Source organism: Crocodylus siamensis, chromosome 3, assembly GCF_052110815.1.
Source record: "Crocodylus siamensis isolate JL-2025a chromosome 3, ASM5211081v1, whole genome shotgun sequence".
Classification (NCBI taxonomy): Eukaryota; Metazoa; Chordata; order Crocodylia; family Crocodylidae; genus Crocodylus; species Crocodylus siamensis.
In genome coordinates this window covers 74,220,815-74,237,818 of record NC_143397.1, presented here as the reverse complement: position 1 = coordinate 74,237,818, position 17,004 = coordinate 74,220,815, and the positions used below count along the sequence as shown (strand labels likewise).

The following is a 17,004-nucleotide window of genomic DNA, read 5'->3' as shown; positions in this document are numbered from 1 at the left end:
TCAACAGTTTTTCACCAGTATTTCAGAAAAAGGGGGAAGAAAATTCACCAAAATATATTTTATAAGGCAACATTGAATTTCACCAGCTATAAGCTCCTCCAACCTTAATAAACAGTGTGGTAAGCAAAATGGTTTATTATACAGACAAGTAAACTAGAAAAAGACAGATTTAAAATCATTGCCCGAAGTCCTAACATCAGTCACCCTATTGCCACCATTAAAGTTACTCCAGATTTACTTGGGTAAAAGAATTTAGAATGCAAAATAACTTTAAAAGTAGTATTACATAAGCTCTTCCATCACAGAATAATACATCTCTTAAAAAAAAAGGTAAGGCAGTAAGTTCATTTTTATCTACAGCTAAGTAGGAAGGAAGACTCTGGCAGGCAGCAGTCAAAAATTAGCTTTACATTTTACATTTTTATTTTGAGAACCTCTAAAGTAAATGCTGCCATAGTACAAGAGTGCTTTTAGATTTTGTTTAAGCTTTTCCTGAAAAATTTGGTTACCCGCTGAAAAGCATAAAACTTTTTTCTTTAAACATTGACTCTAACCACTCAGAAAAGTCAACGTGTGACACAAAACATGAGTTAAAGGACATGTCACTTACTTCATACCTGATGCAGTCAAATCTTGAAAACATTCCTTTAAGCCGGTAAGCGGCCAATTTTAGGCCCAAATTCTACCTACGCAGGTGCTCATCCCAAACTTAATCACAAATTAAAAACAAGAGGACTTCGATGTCTCATTCAAGGCATGCTGCATTTCAAAACGAACATGTTGCAGCTCAAAGGGATGACCTCCTATACTGCAGCAGCGGAGGTGTGTTCAGTTTTAATTCACCAATGGATTTCATACCTGGGGGCTCCGGGATGGCCATTTCCCCACATGTGAAGCTCTGTGTGTTACCTTGCTTTTAACACTAGGACCCTGGTCGGTACAACAGAGCGGCCCGCTGCCCCCACCCCACACGCGCACTCTCCAGTGCCCAGCTCACGTTCAGTTCGGATGCCGCACTACACTGCTGCCACCACACCCTCTGCCAAGAAAACACCCAGCGCAAAGGCCTCCTCGCCGAGCCCCCAACACACTTGCAAGAAGCAATCTGCGCTCTCCTCTGACACTCCCGGCCAGCTTCGTTGCCCCAGACCTGTCACGGTCTGGTCCAGGCGACGGCATGAGCCAAAAGAAAACAGCACCAGAAATTTTTTAAAAACCCCACGATTTAAAGGTGTGACCAGCAAATAAAAAAAAATGAGTAAAATACAATAAAATCAAAGGGTATCTCAAGGCACGATGTCTTCCCCGGGCGCTGACAGGCGCATCAACAGGCCGAGCACATCGGGGCTGGGGAGGGGGGTCAAGGGGGAGGAAAAATGAGAGGGTTTAGGGGTGGGGGGCGCCTCCTCTCCTCTCCTCTCCTCTCCCGGGAGCCGGGCTGGTCCCGGTGGGGCTGGAAGGGAAAAGCCCTCGGCTTGACACAGGGGGCGCAGCCAGGAGCCCCGACAGCGCGGGGCTGGAAGCAGGGACTCGGCCGAGCTGCGGCCCCGAGCACCCCCCGGCGGGGCAGGATCGGGCCCTCGCCCAGCCGCTCACCTCGCCCCGCTCCTTTGTCTGCTGCTGCTGCCGCCTCGCCTCGCCTCGCTCCCTGCGGCCGCGGCTGCTGCTGTCGGTGCCCGGTGCGGCGCCCCCTCCCCGCGGGGGGATGCAGGCGGGAGAGGGATGGAGGAAGGCGGGCGGGAGGGAGGGAGGGAGGCTGCGGCGGGCGGGCGGTCACATGGAGCCGCGCGCCGGCCCCGGGCTGGGCGGGGGGGAGGGCGGGGGAAGATGGCGACCTGGGCGCTGCCGGGGGTGGGGAGGGACAATGCGGCGCGGCGCCTGCTGCCTGTGGGCCCCGGGCGACCGCCGCCCCGCCAGCGCCCCCTGCCGCCCGGCCCGCGGGGGCAGCGCCGCTCCCCGGCCCGGAGGCGGCCCCTCGGCCTTTGCCCCGCACTGAGAATGACTGAATCCGAGAGGGCGAGGGGTGGAAGGGACCTCAGGAGGTGACATCTATCTAGTGTCCCCCTCCTCAATCAAAGCAGCACCGTCCCCAGCTACAGCTCAGGCTTTGGGTCTTAACAACCTCCATCCAAGGCTGGTGGGCCCACCGCCTGCCTGGGCAACCTGTTCCAGGGCTTTACTGCCCTCCTCATGAGAGAGTTTTTCCTCTTGTCTAACCTAAACTTCCCTTGCTGCAACTTGAGACCCTTGCTCCTTGCTCTGTCGTTGCCACCGCTGAGAACCGTCGGGCTCAGGTTGTCGGGGGGCATGGGTGACGGGTGCCTACTGAGTCTGGGGGGCGCCCACAGAAGTCAGTGGTGGCGAGAACAGAGCTGGCGAGCACCCGCAGAAGCCGCCGGCGGCATCGGTAGCAGGGATGGGGCTGGTGAGCGCCTGCAGAACTGCTTCTGCTGCCAGTGGTATTGGCGGTGGGGACAGCCCTGCCAAGGGGGACATGTGCCCCCCTTACCAGTCTCCTATGCCCTGGGGGGGTACTTGGAAAGGTGCTGGGGGGTACACATGGGCAGGCAGGGATGGGGAGTCATCACCCGACACTGTAGGCCAGCCAGACACAGGGGAGTGGGGAAAGCTTGCCATTGCCACCATCCGCTACCCTGCACTGCCACCATGTGCAAACCCCGACCCTGCTCTGTGCCCGGCTGCCGCCACCCCCCCTGCTCAGCATCCAGTACGCTTCTTTAAAAAGGTTGAAAACCCCTGGTTTAGCTCCATCCTGTTTGGCAGCACCCTCTTTGGCAGTTGAAGGTTGCTATTGAATCCCCCCACCTCAGTCTTCTCTTCCAGACTTAAATAATCCCAGTTCCCTCAGCCTCTCCTCATAAGTCATGTTCTCCCAATACCCATTTTCATTGCCCTCCATTGGACTGGTTTGTCCACACATGCAGGGTAGAGGTTTCTACTATCCTCACAATCCCTCCATTCAAGCATGGTCTCTACTGGTGCTCCTGGGTAGGTCTTAAGGTGACTTGAGTTCAACCCTTGAATCACAGAGCTGTGTACACAAGCTGCAGGTCTTTCTTCAAGGGAAGAGCAGGATCTAGGCTTGGATTTCTCTCTTTTTCTCTCCCTCCACTCTCTCGTCTCTGCTTCAGAGGCAAGAGGCTTGAGCTTGGAGCGGGCTGCTGTTTGGCTGATGTTGCGGCACCACTAGAGTCAGCTGGCCACCAGCTTCTTCCAGGTCTTGCTATCGGTACCTGTTTCTGGTGTTTTCTGGAAGTATGCCATCAAGGGGTCCTTGCAGCATTTCCTCTGGCTGCCACCAGACCTCAGGCTGCAATGAGGCCGAGAGCAGAGAGTTTAGGGAGTTGAAAGTCGGGCATCCACAGTGTTGGTGTGTGAGGATCACTGACTCAGTGCAGTCATGTTGGATTCATCATGAGTGCCGGCGTTTGTGCCATTTGATCACTTTTCCCATTTGATGTCAACAATGCCTCTGGAAAATCTTCCACCTCTCAAGGCTTCTAAGATGACAACTATAGGTCATCCACATTTGACATCCATAGAGGAGAGTGGGCAGGATGACTGGATTGTAGACTGGGATCTCAGTGTCTTTCTGGAAATCATAATTAATGAAAACATTCCAAAGAAATTGCTTCAGAGGAAGCACTTGTGCATGAGATCCTTCTCTATTACCCCTACCTCTCACTGGGGCTCCTAACTGTGAGGGGAAGGATTAGATCAACTCTTTCCTTGGGAGGGATGTTAGATATGCTGTGGGGCACTTCCCAGGCTCTGTGAAGCCTGGTCCAATAAAGATATCACAAGAAAATCCTTGTGTCTCCTGTCTCCCTCAGACTATCCTGGCTGAAACAACACTCCAAACCTAGAAAAATGTCAGTTGGTTTCTTGATAGGGAATACATCTACTCCCTTAAAACATAGAAGGAAAGGTAGCTAAGCATATTCAGTAAGGTTTGGTTTGATTTTTAGAAGAACTGAACAAATTCAATGTCTGTTTAAGGGAACCTTGAAGTGATTAGAATCTCACAGGCTCCAGCCCATGTAAATAATCTACTTTGTGCATGTTGCCGAACACCCGTAGTTTTCATCACTGCCTTGCAGGTCTGGGCTTTTAATCACTGATGGAAATTTGAACCCAGTCTTATCCTGGGTGCCCCCATGGAACCATTGACAACAAGTGACTCCAGGGATATCCAGGGGTCAAAAATGCATAAAAAAACCCTGGAACAGTGCACACACAGGCAGCGCGCCCTTGCATTGCGGACAGCACTTGATTGTGCGGTATGTGGTGCTGCAGGCGTGTTTGAAGTGCCACATATTGCACAGCTACGCTTGTCTGGACGTGCCCAGAAAGGCCAAAACAGGTGTTCTTACACTATAAATTCCTCTTTGAAATCTCTGGGTTTATCTTGCTTGCACACCTAACAGCACAAACGTGTCATACTGGCATCTTTGAAAGGATGCTAGAGCACCCCAGAGTGCCATGGTACCCTAGATGAGAAGCACTGCCCTATGTAAAAAGAGGGAAAACAAGAAAGCGGGGGTGGGGGAGCTGAGCTTCACTGGTCAGAGAATTACAAATATGGAGCAGAAAGTGGAATGTGAACAATGCAACAGGGTTAGATATTCCTCTTATGGTAGCAATAGCCATTCCATGAAATCTGTCGGTTATTTTTTAGCTCTTCAAATTAAGACGAGCTGTAATCCTTCTCCTTGCATTAAGTCACATACAGTGCTTATCCCTTGCTTTAAGAATCGTGTACAGTTCACTTGTGTGAACAAAAATGAAAATTCCTTTACATTGCAACACTTTCCAAAAAGCCGTGCTTGGACAGTATTATACAGGAAGAATGGAGTATTTTATCCAGTGCAAAGTTTCGTCATCTATGCCACCTAGATCAAAAGGTAGCTTGGGGAAAAGGTAGCATACAAAAGACTCAGTCCCTAAGCATCCTTTCTTTATTTCAAATGTATAGGAACAGCTCAGATTTTTTTATAGGTTTAATGTCTTTAATATACCCTATGTCAGTCTGAAAAACAACTAATAATGAAGCACACAAAATTGTATCCTTATAATGCTTTCCACTAATTTTTCATCCTATTGCCTCTTTTTTTTCCTCTACTCTTTCAATTGCTTTTCATCATCATTCTTTGTGCTCTCTTAGACTCTATCTTGCATAATAAATATATAATTCTAAATATGTGATTTCTCTCTCCAGAACAGAGAAGCTTGCTAATATTCACCTGGAAGCAGGATTGGAGGAAGAAAGATGAAATCTTTAGCATATGTAGAGGGAAATCTTAAATATTACACAAAAAGTGTTGGTGAGTTTTAAACTTTTTATTTTTTTCCCACATAAATTATTTGTTTAAATTTCTAATAAAGTCTTTTTCTCACCCTACTGATTGAAATTCATCAGTTGAGAAACATCTGTATTCACTAAGTAAAAAAGGCATTTGTACAACTAGGTCTACGTATTCCTTATAGGCTAAGCGTGATGAACTGTACAAAAAAAATCCTGATAAGAAACCATAGAAAGAAATACAGGAATAAGGTCACAAGTGGGGTCTCAGAGCCCATGACTGGGACAAGGGGAAACAACCATAACTTCAGCCCACCCTGGCTGCTCTAGTGCCATACATTTAGACAACAAAATGTACTTTTCCAGTGTCTCCAAAGGACAACCATATTCATCTCTGTACTCTCACCATCATTGCGCTCATAATCATTAGCTAATGTGAGTTTGCAATAGGCCTAGGAGGCAGGGAAGTAGTATTCCGATTTTGCAAATGGGAAACTAAAGCACTTTAGAGATTATATCACTTACCCAAGATCACACAGGAAGCTAGTGATGAGAACCAGAAATTTAATCCATGTCCTCTGAGTCCCAATCTAAATGGGATTTAGAATATCACCCTCAAAAATCTGTTTGAAGAAAGGAGCAAAGCAACACTGAAGAAAATATAATCTAATAACTACTTAATACAAACTCATGCTGAATATTAAAACATTAAATGGAGACCCTGGGATTTTGAAGATTTGCATCAAAAACTTTCTGCAGTGCTATCCTGTTCTATTAAGTCCAAAACCCAAGGAAAAGAAAAAGCTTTCCTATCCTAATCCAGGTCTTCTATGTTGTGCATGTAAGAGTTGCAGAATGCCTTCCAGCTGAGGCATTTCACATATGCTCTTACTGACAGAATTTCAAAATTCACTCACCTGGTGGAGGTCCCACTGCCGAATCCCAGGAATCCCAGGCTGTGCTAATGTGTAAGACATGGTTCTTTGGGTAGATCCGATATATTACCCAAAGAACCTTGTCTGCCTATGTCCTGAGACCAACACGGCTATAACTTATACCCCTATAATGTGTAAGATGCACTTCTGGGGACTCCAGGAAAGGCTTGTCCACATTGCAAGCATCACTTTTTTTTAAACAAATTTGAAACACTTCAATCAGATCCCATTTCAAAAAAATATGGTTTGAGTTGTGTCCCTCAACTACAACCAAGGGTCAATGGTGTTTTTGCATTTGGTGTTAAGTACATGTGGGTTTTTTTGGTCATTCTGAGAATATTGGGGTAACCATCCTCTACTAGTGTTTCATCAGAGGACAGAGTGCTCAGAGAATGGGTACGCAAAACAGTCCCGGCAACACAGACTGACTTTCCAAGCTAGTTACTGAGGCACAGTTAGGGGACTCATCTGTGCTGCAAATGAGTGTGCCAAATGGTTGTCAGAAGACAGTCATGTGCCAGCCTCTGCTTCTGGCAAGGACAGTACATATTTAGCTGCCATGGTTACTAACAGTATTAATCATGTTGTGTGTAAGAACAAACTCCACTTACAGCCAGCTATTTGGCAAACTGGTTAGAAACCCCAGATAAAAGTTTTTGTGTAGGTAGAACCTAATGGGATAAATGCGGTCTGTCCTCTCATTTGTAGACACAGCAATATACTCTGCTTTACTGACCAGTTAGTTAAACATTTTTCTAGGGTTCTCTTGATTAAAAATTGAACATTTTCCTATTTAAATGTTCTACCCCAATGACAAACAGTGCTATCCATAATGTTGATTTCTTTCATTGTCTGGTTAATTCTTTTTCCATATCTGTTTTTCTTGGTGACCAGTACTTGCAGCTTCATTCTTTTCCCATACTGCTATGTTCAAGGTCTAGCCGAAACACCTGAAAAGGCCACATTGAAGCAATCGGTGTTCATGCCAACTAGACTTCTGTGATAAACTCCTTCACTGTTTGATTACTAGTAGGAATATCAAGCAGGCTACTATTGATATTTAGGTGTTGTCTGAAGACTCCTTAACTTCACGCACTGTGAAACAGAGAGCAGAAATCCTTCATTTGCTCAGTTTCACTTTGTGGAAGCATTATGGATTTTAAAAAAGAGGAATTTTTCCCCTCTGGCTAACTGATTAGGTTAGGCCTCAGGATATTGCTATGTGTACTGTGGTGGACTCCAGACACGGGAATCAGGCATTAACCTCCCCTCTCCCAAAAGTCTACAGTTGCCATGACATTTCACTTCTAATTAATAGCATTGAGATTGGTATTTAAAACAATGCAAACTTAAAATTAAATCCTGTTGTCATATGTGCCCCACCAGCTATGCTGGGACTTTTAACATTCCATAGGAATCCATGGGAATGTGTGAATGCATCTGGTCTATTCAAGAGCAAAAAAGGTTTGTACCACCTGAAATGCTTGACAGCAGCCAAGCAGTAGCAAGGATTTAAAATGTTTACATAGGGAAGATTAGGCCTGGATTAGATCAATATATGAAGAAAACGCACCGTGGTAGAAAACAACAATAAACATACAATGGGACAAAACCCTTTTCCCAGCAGTACATTTTCACGAACTGCTTTAGTGATTCCTTAGAATCTTTGGCCTCAGGAAGAGTAGGATAGAGTAATGCTCTGAAATCCTTGTGCTGAAATGCTGTAGTACCCTTGTTATTTTTTCACTTGGGTATCAATCCTTTTTTTAGGTATTCGATATAGCTATTTGGGTCGAGTATCCTTAGAGATTGTCTAGGCTAATCTCCTTCCAAACCGCTATTACTCTAAGTGGGAATACTGACAACTTGTGGTTTTGGAAGAAGAATGTTTAGTGTCTTACAGACTGAGCATCTTTTATCTTGAAACAGCTAAAAGTTATTTTTTCTTGCATTAAAAAGCATGGTCTAGAAAAAAAAGAGCCTTTAAAATTCCTTCACACTAAGCAAAAGCCTAAGCTCCAAGAGCTTGACAAGATTGCATAGGAACTTAGGTCATGGTGACACGGAACTTAACAGATTCATTTACCTTTGGAGTGCAGTAACAGCCAGAGCCATCTCTGGCAGTACCCTGTACTCTACTTTAAGGTACAGGGGTGGGTTCTGTCCCCTTCCATTGTTCATCGAGTTCTCTGTGCATTCTCTGGCCATTTACTTGGCTCTTCTGTGAAGGAGGTGAATCCTACCTCCTACACATCAGCACAATAATTTTGATCTGTGTAACAGGCAACCAATTGGCTCCTGCAACTGGCAAGTTGGGAACTTGGGAGATTCCTCAGGTCAAAAATGCTGTTATTATATTTAAAATTGTTACAAAGCTCTGAACAGTTTCTAGTATGCAAGAGGTTTAAGTGTCACTTCCTTTCCCCTTGAACAGGTATGCACAAGAAGGAGTATCAGCTGACAGGTGAAAGACTATCCAAGTTTTTGTACCAAGGAGCTTTGTGGAATTAAGAGCGGAACAGTTTGTTTTTTGCTAAAAAGTCTGTACTGATTGCTGGAGCATTGTCTTTAAACTGTACCTCATTTTAAGAGAAGTCACTCCTCCGGGTTCCAGTTTTCTTTGAGGTACACAAACTTCTTCACTTGTGCTGTCAAAAACTGTAGGACCCGTTGATTTCTTGAGGTCCCTTCCAGCCCTAAACCTCTGTGAATCTGTGAAATAAAAACTATAGGTAGAATATTCCACCGGAGAATGGATTCACATCTTCTGGAGTATCTTTCAGTTCTCTGGACACTTGTTTTAGGTCTTGGTTACTCCAGCCAACAGGGAAAACTACAAAAGCAGCCAAAGCAAGAACTACCATGGATGAGGAGGTAAGGGAAATGAGAACCAGCACTTTTCCTTGAATATCCCCTTTGACTTAGAACGGTGCAAAGGAGACCTTCCCTACTATGAGGACAGTAGGAACCAGGTGGTGACTTGTTCTACCACTACCAAGTGGCCTTGGAGAAAAACTGCAGTGAAGTCAGACACCTGGGCAGAAATCTCTGGACCTATAAAGAACTAGCTACAGTTTTGACTGGGATTCCTCTGCTAGTGTTTACTGGTTAAGCCTCTTTCTGTGTTTTCTTCACAATTCCTTTATCACAGCCTCCTTCCACATCTACCCCAGCCCTTCCCTTTCAAACATGTGTCCTCTTCCTCACTCCCCCCACCACTAACTTGGCACTAACATTTACTCCCATAACATTGTTAATTCTGCTTGTGCAGTATACCCCTTTTCCCACTAAGTGTTTGTCTTGTTTTTATAGATTGCAAGTTTATTAGGGCATGGACCACCTTCTACTACACATTTTTATGGTATCTAGCCTTCTTGGTTAGCTGTAAGGTACACAGCTGTAAGGTACACAGCCTTCTCCTCATCCTCAACAATAATTGATCTACTTTATTTAAAACCAATGTTCCCTTCCCCCTCAATTTCATCTGTTATTTATTTTTTTAGAAAGATGATAAAGCACAGCACTAACATGTCAGTATTTAGATTGATTTTGCTTCCAGCTGAAAAAATAATTTATCTGAAGACCTAATCTGAGTAATAAACTGTCACTGAATTTGCTTGGCCTGACTTGGATGAAGCAGATGAGGCAGATGTCAATGTGTTTAAGAGTACAGATACACTGCAAATCTTCCTTTCTTCACTTATTTTAATGAATAGAGTCATTTTGTTGAGTTCTATATGTTAGTTGAGGTAAAATACTAGTATGTGAGTATAACACTAATAATTACCATAAAAGCCTTTATTTCTAGTGCAATGCCATGAGAATCAGTAAGACAAAGGATAAGTTTGGCCCTCCCTGTGTGCCAGTTTCAAGGAGAGGTTCTACTGGTATGGAGAGGCAAGACATTTTCCCATTTAATTTTACTCTATCTTTTACGTCTTAATAAATTATTTTTACTATCACTAAGAAACACCAGGACCCAGATGTGTGTTCCTAGTTTTGAAAATCTTGATTGATTGTTTCCAGCACAGATCAGGGAACCCTTGTGCTAGACTCAGTATATACAACTACTCAGTGCTGTCTAAGCTACTGTATTGTACTTATTCACTAAGGTTACAATATTCACTCTGGGAAAAACCTCACTGAAGCCAAAAGGAGTTTTATTTTAGCAAGAAGTGATTCCTAGGTTTCCTAATCAATGCCATTATCTTTCCTCACAGTACCCTACTCCTCCATGTTCAATTATTCTAACTTTAATTCTTTCAATTAATCCTTTTAATTTTTTTAAGAGGTTAGCCATATTAGTTATCTGAGCTGCAGACAGGCTGGTCTACACTGTGATTAGCTATTAACTGTCATGCCCAGGTGACCAATACTGTCTCATTTTAACTGAACCAGCATATTTACCTTAGAAGTTGTAACAAGAACGAACTTCAAACCTGGTAACCTCATAAATCACTATGAATTTTTTTTCTTCAAATCACAAGCACCTTGCTTTGTTCATAAAGAGCATTAAAATGTTTTATTGATGTTTTCAGGAAAACTCCATTGTTCCTTTGTGAAAAATACAACAAGAGGCTTTATCCAGTCTTCCTGTTTCATTAAGAGAAGACCGCCAAGTCTAAGGGCTAAGCCTGTATTTTAGAATGCAAGGAAGCACCATACTGGGTGCATCCACACACACAATTCATGCAAAGCAATAAACTCCAGAGTTTATTGCTATTTGAATGTGTGCCCAGGACTGCAGCACAGTGAACTGGATTGGGGCAGTCCCAGCTGGCAGGAGGCCCAGGTGGGTCAGCCTGCCAGCCCAGGGCTGCTACCCCAGGCTCAACATGATGTAGAGGGGCTGGCTGGGGCATGAGGTTGCTTCAGCTTCAGTGCAGGGCTAGCCTGCAGGCAACCCCCACAATGAAGCACCCTTGTGCCCCAGCCAGCTGGGGCAGTGTCTACATGTGCATTATTGTGGCGTTTTCCACTCTGCAGCAGAATAGTACTTGTAAATACAAATACTATCCTGCTGCAGAGTAAATTAGTTTAATCCAACCTAATAGGGGCACATGTGTAGGGGCCAAAATGTTTACTACACAGCTAATTAGTCTACAGCGCAGTAAACATCTTGTGTAGATGCACCCATTGGTGCTGAACATAGACTTCTAGGGCAAAGTCCGTGTAAATTTTGCCACGTCAGCATGGCTGGAATTTTACTCCTTATGCTCACTGACCCCCTATTTACAAGCTATCGTATTGAATGATTGGCCTATTTTCTTTATTTTACATTAGAATCCTTCTCATAATGGATTTTTTGAGTTGCAGTGTACCCTTTCTTTCCATACATACTGCTTAACGTACCTAATTTAACTGGTTAGTTCATTTTTAAACCTATAAACAGAATCTAGTTTAGCTGATGGATAGACAGTATTGAAAACCTGCTTTGCAACAGTATTCTGGCTGTGATGCAGTCAGCCATTCCATTATGTTGCTTCCTTCATTTATCTGACTGCCAGTTAGCTGCATTAAGGTATTTGGTGACTCATATATTGTTGGTATTTCTGATTCCCTGCCAAAGTGTTAGGCTAATTTTGAATAACTTTCAATCCCTTGCCACCAAAGATTGACAGCATTTGTTTTGAACAGAAAGTTTATATGCATGAAAAGAAAAACTCACATGTCCCGTGAACACTGACTGCATAATCCAAGGGTTATGGAATTTGAGCTGCACTTTGAGTTTCACACAATAATACAACTAATTGCTGATGTTGATTTCTTATCCCCAGAACTGGGCAGACGTGGTATGATTCAGAGCAGACCTAGACAATATGGTAGTAAAAACACCACGGCTTTCACTATAGTAGGGATCCTGTTACTGTTAGTGCTGGTAGAATGACACATTGTAATGAAAATCCTCATTGTAGATAAAACCAGAGATTGCTTGTATCAGTGATTGTCTCTAAGACTACGATTAAGTATCATCAAATCCATAATAAATGAGAAATGTGCATGTGGTTGCTTAAAAGAGCTTTTGACTACCAGTCTCTAGAGTTTGTTTTGGGGGAAAAATATTGTTCTAAATCCCTGCTCTGCAGTGTTAAGTGTTTGCCACAATTAATGTGGAGGCATGATCAGTTTGTGAAAACACATGAGGTGGGTTGCCTCTAATAGCAAGGGATCAAACTACTTGACTCTCAAGATCCAGTCTTATGTTCCTAAAGAAGCCTGTTGGTGCTGCAAAGCACATTCCAGAACCACATGCACATTTCAAGGAGTGGCCTAAGTCTATATCTTTTCTAGCTCCATCAGGTTATTTACTGGGTGGATGGGAAAATGGAAACATGCCACAGTGAATACAAAAAAAGCACTTGCTAGAAGATCACAATTCCATGCATTGTATGATTGGATCTGGGTTTCAACCTACATGGGTCATGGTCTATATTATTAAGGTTGCAGAATGGAGTGTCCTGAATTGGAAATGAATTTCACTTTATCTATTTTGAGTCCCATTTACACATGTGAGGGTGATGGTTTTATTTGTGTTAAAGTAGGACAGAACTATGAATGAAATGAAATAAGAGACTGGAGCCTTGAAAATTCAGTTTTCAAGTCAGACAGACAGACATATCTGAAATCACAGATATCCATGAGCAAGGGATCAGAATGTCTTTTCCCACAGGCATAGCAATATATTGCAGCAGTACATTCCAAAAGGGTAGTTTTGTACATCCAACTATCTGTTTTAAATCTTTACCCTATAAACTTTAGAGTGGCTTCATTTTTCTTCATTATGGGACAAGACTGGAAAAGGATCACCTACTTGGCTTCTTCCTTTCTATTTATTTTTTTATTATTTTTTACTTATCCTTCTCTACACCCCTGAACTCACACTCTTTGTCTCCCAGGCACAAAGCCCAGCTTTGTAGCTACCAGAGAGCTGTGGCAGCCTTCTTTCTTGGACTCTTTATGCAGTATGGGTCAAGGGATCTCAGCTGTCCCCATATTGAAAAATAAAGTTTGGCTGCACCCAAGAGGGTCCTTTGCCCAGCCAAAAGAGGAGTCGGAGGCAGTGGCAGCGATGGCTCTATCCCCCACCCCACCTCCACCTGCGGAGCAGCAGGGCTCCCTCCTCCCTGCCTGAGGCAGCGGCGGCTCCCTCCCTACCTGAGGAGGGGGAGCCCCCAGAGCCAATTGCCACCAGCCCTCTCGGTGGTGCAAGCACAGCTGCTCAAAAGCATTATGGATAGACAGACACACAGACAAAGTCCTTTATTATAGTAAAATGGATTTGTCCTCAACCACAGGGGAGACAAGAAGCCTGACCCCTGCTCCTTTTTTACCTTTTCACTTAGCCCACCTGCTTGCATCCCTGCTACCTCCCTGCTGCCTGATCTCCCCATTTGTGCTGCTGCCACATCCCCTAACTTATGTTTCTGATCATCAGCAGCTGGGTCAGGGGAGATAGGGAAGTAGCACATGCTACTGCCTCATCCTTCAGCACATTGTTTCCCTATGCCTTGATTTGTGCTTCTGTTTGATCCTCCACCATTCACACCACTGTCACATCCCTTAACCTTTCTTGTTGCCAATTAGCATGGGTTAGGGGATGTGGCAGTAACATGAATAAGGAGATCAGGCAGCAGTGAAAGTTGGGGATTGGGTGGGGGAACAGGAGGCAGCAGTGTGAGTTTGGGGAAGAGGCAGCAGCACAGGTCAGGAGATGGGGGAACAGTTCGCACTGCTGCTACATCCCCTAACCCATACTGCTGCCCTATCAGCAGCAGGGGTCAGGAGATGCAGCAGCATGCTGCTGCCCCCTCCTCCACCTACACTGCCACCCCATTCCCTGCCAGATCTCCCACCCCATCTCCTTCTGGATCCCTAACCCAAACCCCAATCTGTGCTGCCACCCATCCCTGATCCAGGCTTCCACCCTAGCTCTCACCCCTGATCCGTACTCACGAAATGGCTGCTGGCTCCTAACAGCAGCGGCAGCAGCAGTCCCTACAGCTCCAGCTCTGGCCTCAAGCTGAGGTCAGAGCTGAAGAACTGGTACTCAAATCCAAGATGAGGCTTGTTTTCCTGCATCCCCCATTAATGAAGGGGGGGCGGAATCTCATCTTAGATTTGAGTAAATAGATTATTACTGCCAAGGACTCCAAGAGCACCTCTGTCATTTCTTTCAGTATCCTGGGATGAAGTTCATCAGGCCCTGCTGACTTAAATTCATTCAGACCCAACATGAGCTCTCTGACTGTCTCTTGTTATCTCATCCCTCATCTTATCTACTTATTCAAATACTCTTTATTAACTGTATAGTTGCAACTTAATTTTTTTGTGAAGTCTGAGGCAAAGAAGCTATTGAATAGCCCTCCCTGCTTAGGTGACAGGCAGGGGGTGAAGATGGGAGCACTGGTGCCCCTCCTGCGAGCGCCGGCCAGGGAGTGTGAATGCTGGGAGCACTTCCAGGAACAACTGGCCAGGGGAGGACCCCCTCCCCAGTCGCTGATATTGGCCACAGGGGACCCTCCCATCTGCGAAATTGGCCACGGGGAGACCCCCCTCCCCCAGTCGCTGTCTGGTCGCTGCAGGGACACGTGTCCCCCCTGACTAAGGTGGCACCCGTCGCCCATGCCTGTACTACCTGTGCTTTAGACTGCTGAGCCCTCTACATCATGCTTTTCTTCAGTTGTTCCATAGCAGAGTACTTGAAAGCAGTGCTGACTTTAATTTGCTCCTCTTGAATTCTGCAGACCCCACTTCTTCAAGTAGTCAAATGCTACTACATCTCCTCTTTTCTTTTTGACCCCCCCCCCCCCCAGTGCCAGCCTCTTGTAACTCCTGTCCAACTAATCTTGTTTTACCTTGATTAAATACAGCATGGAAACCCATTCTTCCAACTATTGAATCTTTTCTTCTAAGGCTCATACCAGTTTACACTTGGTGAAGATTAAATGGTATTGACCCTCTGGGAAGAACACCAACATAGCCCATCTCAACTTGGCCCAGCCTCCTTTGATTTGAGGAGGGCACTTAGACTACACCCCTCCCCCCTCACAAATCCCAGACACCAAACACCCACCCCAGTGCCCTCACACATGCTCACATACACATGCAATCTCCTGGTTCCACCTATGGTGAACTTCCTAGGCAAACTCCCCGCTCTGTTTGCTGTTCCCTCTGTTCACAAGGGGCTGCTGCCTTTTACAACAACTGCCTAGCCTGGCTCCAATACTCAGTTATCTAAAGCAGACCTACTCGCACCAAGCCCTGTTAATCAGTCACTCTGGAGGGAAAAAAACCTCACGGAAAACCCCACACAGCTGCTGCTTTCAAGAGGGTCCCTGCCCAGTCAGAGAAGGTTGGAGGTGGCCTGGACTGCATCCACTTTGTCTCCCAAACTCAATGCCCAGCCACAGCCATCGAATGAACTTTAGATAAAGCCCTCTGCCACCATTTTGAAGTGTGGGGATGCTGATACACAAGATGCCATGCTCCAGCAGACTCGATTAATCAAGTTTGCTCCAACACCCTGGAATTACAGCGTGTCAGAGAAGCCTCTGGGCTTGTATACAGGCATCCTATAATATCCTATAACACTGGAAGTCCTACCCATCCCAAACAGAAAGACAGCTCTAAATCTATCCCATTCTCTAATTTAGGTTCCAAATTAAGTGGCAGATCCTAGGCTTCTCCAGTATGGAATGCCTACTGAAGTCAATGGCAGTTCTCCATGAAGAGCAGCTGTAGGACTGGGTCCAACACTCTTACCAACTCCTATCAAAATAACATATCCTTCATTTTCCTTGAATTTTATTTTTTCCCCAAAACTAGCAACAAATATAAACATGTCCTGTTAGTTTAGACCCCTCATCTGAACAAAGCTATGCACATGCCTTAGCAGATTGATTTAGAGGGAAAGGCTCAAAATAAGAACCAATGCTTTACTAAATTACGTGTTTTATTTTTTTTCTAAACTTCTAAAAAAGAACTATAGAAGTCCAAAAAAATTAATGATTTTCTTCCATGTAAAAATTCACAATGCTTTTTAATAATTGTGGTGTGTAAGATTGAAAAATTAAAATGATTGATTGAAGAAAGCAGTGTGGATCAACCAAACAAAATAGTCCAGTTTATGTTAAAGAGCTGAGAAGATATTTCTGGAATTTTTATTTCTAAGTCTCAAAGAAAGCATAAAAGGGGCTTTCCCCCACGATTTTATAGGTGACATGTAAATGGCAGTGATCTGCAAATAAGACTCTATCCTTATATATAAGGATATATAACTTTGAAAAGTCAGTATGTATTTCTATGTCCACCAAGTGATTGCTTCCATTTTGGTTTCTATATTTTTAGTTTTGTTGACCTAAGAAGACATTTAGAAGCAAGCTATCACTGATTTAATTGGGAGCAGAAACAGATGACTGATGTAATACAACAACAGCTATCTTTACGAACTTTTCGGTTACTTTTATGCTACCATCCCTGGTCAACTGGAACTTCCAAGTGACAACAGCAGCAGAGTAAGTACCAGAGTCTGTAGTTGGTGGTAGCAGGGGTTGAGCTGGTTACATCAGTGGCTGCCATTCTTGCATTCCTCTAATTTTATGCCCAAGGCTTCTGCCCCTGCTGCCCACCCCTCATTACACCACAGAACAGCAGAAAGTCACGTCCGTACACACATGCCAGCAAATTACATTTACAGGATGTATTAGAAGGAAGAATGCATGGGTTCTGGAGCTTACTGCTGCATTG

General features: G+C 44.6%; 1 protein-coding gene and 1 long non-coding RNA gene across 2 annotated transcripts in view; one reads left to right on the top strand and one right to left on the bottom strand.

Annotated features, from left to right (window-relative positions):
- Positions 1 to 17,004, bottom strand: part of LYRM7 (LYR motif containing 7) — a 152,960-nt gene that overhangs the window by 69,203 nt on the left and 66,753 nt on the right. The gene's annotated exons all lie outside the window — the stretch shown is intronic.
- Positions 5,236 to 16,861, top strand: LOC149868407 (uncharacterized). Its single transcript, XR_016440987.1, has 3 exons — positions 5,236 to 5,345; positions 8,693 to 9,132; positions 16,606 to 16,861. It is a non-coding gene; the product is annotated as an uncharacterized LOC149868407 (long non-coding RNA).